This window comes from Gekko japonicus, unplaced genomic scaffold (genome assembly GCF_001447785.1).
Source record: "Gekko japonicus isolate JY-2015 unplaced genomic scaffold, Gekko_japonicus_V1.1 scaffold3525, whole genome shotgun sequence".
NCBI classification, from domain to species: domain Eukaryota; kingdom Metazoa; phylum Chordata; class Lepidosauria; order Squamata; family Gekkonidae; genus Gekko; species Gekko japonicus.
In genome coordinates, this window is record NW_015161516.1 from 80,528 (window position 1) to 83,771 (window position 3,244).

Genomic DNA, 3,244 nt, shown 5'->3' on the forward strand with positions numbered 1-3,244 from the left:
TCAAAAAGTGTTTCCTTAAGTCCAGTCGGTAACCTTCCCGCCCTTAATTTAAACCCATGATTGCGAGTCCTCTCCTCTGCTGCCACCAGGAACAGCTCAAAATTTAATGATAATTTTTGCAAACTATGGAGTTGTCAAAAAGATAGGGAGGTAGAAAGGGAAAATGTCTGGATCTACAGCAAAGGAAGGATCTGGGGAAATTATAAGATGGGTGTTCAAAAGCAGGGGATTGCAGCTGAGTGGGTCAGAGTTTTTGTTTTAATTGTTTTAACTTGTCCTATTTTTATTGCACTTGGTGCCTTAACTGTTCTAATCTTGTTGTATTTTATTGCACAGTTGTGCCTATATAAGCCGCCCTGAGCCCGCTTGCGGGGAGGGCGGGGTATAAGTGAAATAAAATAAATAAATTATAAATAAGAGAAGGCCTTTCGTTGGCCATGACCCAACCTTCCTACAGGGATGGATGCTGCTCAAAGCAATATTGCGGCTGGCAGACGCATTTCATCCTAATGACCGTTCCCAATCAACCGGATTACTAAAGAAATCCAGAGGTGCTCATTATCTGCCTTTGCAATGCAAAAAGTAAACCCCGTGACTTGTGGATATGGCAGTTTATTTATTTATTTTTCGTATTTGTATCCCGCCCATCCTGTGAGCGGGCTCAGGGCTGGTCACATCATCTTCCAACAATACAGTAAAGTTTAAAACACAATAAAACATTTACATCATAAACGTTTAAAATCAGTAGTTATTGCTGCAGGTGAAAATGCCGACCCCTTCTGATGGATATGGCCGGTTGCTGGCAGATGGGTGGCTGGCAGGTGGGAAACGGCAACCTCGGGGAGGCCATCTGTGGACGCCTGCAGCCTCAGCCAAAGGCCTGGTGGAAGAGCTCCGTCTTGCAGGCCCTGCGGAACTGAGTAAGATCCCGCAGGGACCTGATCTCGATGGGGAGCATGTTCCACCAGGTGGGGGCCAGGGAAGAAAAGGCCCTGGCCCTGGTTGAGGCTAAACGGACATCTTTTGGGCCACGGACCGCCAGGAGACATTGATTATTAGAGCATCAAGCTCTCTGAGGCGTATACGGGAAGAGGCGGTTCCTTAGGTATGTTGGTCCCAGGCCGTATAAGGCTTTGAAGGTACCAGGGGTCATTTCCTGCAGGAGCGCACAGGATCGAAGCTCCGGCAGTAAAGAGCCCAGGGGGGTGGGCACATGCAACAAGCCCCACCCCCTGCTCCCAGCAGCACTCAGTCAGAGCAAGAAGCAGCCAGGTAAGCTGCAGAGCCCCCCCACCCCCCCGGTCCAAAACCGTCCAGTGGCGGAAGATGGAATTGGCAACCCTATGTGACAACCAGAGGACCTGGTGTCAATTAGACTAGCCACCTCAGAGCGAGGACTCTCAACATGGGTCAGCCATTTTGGATTGTACCCCAGCCTGTGCTTCTCTCAGCGCTGAATCTTACCCTCAAAACAAAAGCAGTCACAAAACACGGATGTCCTAGTGGCGTCTCCAGAAAGGGCAGAAAGACAAAGCAAAGACCTCAGACCAGCATACTGCGAGTAGCGCAATTCCAAAGGAAGGATGGAACCGGTGCCTGGAAGAGATTTCAGCAGACAGGCAAGAATTCTGTATTATTACACAGAAGGGAAGCCATATGCAAGGGGAGAGAAAGGTACAGTCAGGGGTCATTTCCTGCAGGAGCGCACAGGATCGGAGCTCCGGCAGTAAAGAACCCAGGGGGCGGGCACATGCAACAAGCCCCACCCCCCTGCTCCCAGCAGCCCTCAGTCAGAGCAAGAAGCAGCCAGGTAAGTTGCAGAGCCCCTCCCCATCGGCCCCCCGGCCCAAAACAGTCCAGTGGCTCCTTTAAGACCAAGTTTTATTCAGGCACAAGCTCTCCCTCCTCTGCGAGGACAGATCTGCACGTTCCACCCCCCAATAGCTAGCAATCCAAAACAGTCCAGTGGAGCCTGAGCGGTGGGTGTTGCCTTCTGACACACTTCCGGTGATGTCAGGGGGTGTGGCATATGCATGCTAATGAGCTCCGGCACCTCTTTTTCTACGAAATGACCCCTGGATCCAAGTCATACTTTTTGCTGCCCGAAGATGGATGAAGGCCCCTTTAATTCCATTTCAGACCGAAATCTCTCAGACAGGGAGTTGATTAGCCTGCGTGGCCCTTTTCTAATAGCTTGTAAATCATTTTTTTCTTTTCTTTTTTTTTTGCATTCGGAAATGGCAGCATATCTGTTGAGGGATGTGCGATAATGCCCACACTTGCAATTTGAGTCCAAATAATTGCTTTAGGAGCGCTGCATAAACAAATCTGTTCTTAAATAATGATTGTGATAAATCAAGAACGGGGGAATAGCGGCCTCTCTCAAAATGTACTCAGGCTGGGTATTGTCCACCTCTGCGGCAGGAGGCCCCCTGGGTAGGGTTCGAAGGGCAGATCGTGCAAAACTTGTGCTTACTGAAATCTCTCTGCAAGTTTATAGCACCCCCTGCGCCCCAAATCCCAGTCCTGTTTACTCAAAAACAAACCCCGCTGAGTTCAGTGGGGATACGTGAGAAGAACATAATAAATATTACAGATGAGTAGCCCAGATATTTATTATATTCTGCCTCGACCGCAGTCCTGTGAGGATCCCTTCTCATTTTGGAGGCAAGGAACTGAGGCCGGGGGGAGGCTCGGCAGCTCTGAAACTTTACCAACCACAAAGGGGGGGTCTCCTAAAACTTTCACTGATTTCCCCCAACCTTTCCAATCCTCCCATGTTGGCACCAATGCTCCCTCTAAGCTGTGGAGCCTCGTGCGCAAAAAACCTCACTTTCTGAGCTCCTGGCATTAAAGTCGTGAGCAAGCGATTTGCCTGCTCCATAACTTAGATTGCTCCGGAGCCCTCCTTCCTGAGCTAAGACAAAAATGTGTGAGCTGGAGGCTAGAAAATGGTGAGCTGGCTCACACTAACTCAGCTTAGAGGGAACACTGGTTGGTAGGCAGGTGAAGAAGAGGAGAGTCTTTCCTCACCTGCCTGCACAACTCCCACAGCGAGAGTTGTGGGGCGTGGGCTACGAGTGAGGGGGCACTGCCCCTTAATGCCCCACTGTGATTAACACATGGAATTCACTGCCCCAGGAGGTGGTGGCGGCTACAAGCATGGAGAGCTTCAAAAGGGAATTAGATAAGCACAAGAGGGGACCCACAACAAAATGTTGCGTAATGTGTTGTGGTTTGTTTT

General features: G+C 49.9%; 1 protein-coding gene across 1 annotated transcript in view; it reads left to right on the forward strand.

Moving 5' to 3' along the window:
- LOC107125788 (carbamoyl-phosphate synthase [ammonia], mitochondrial-like) overlaps nt 1–3,244 on the forward strand; it is a gene marked incomplete at its 3' end in the record, with an annotated part of 90,389 nt that overhangs the window by 26,857 nt on the left and 60,288 nt on the right. The window lies entirely within an intron of this gene.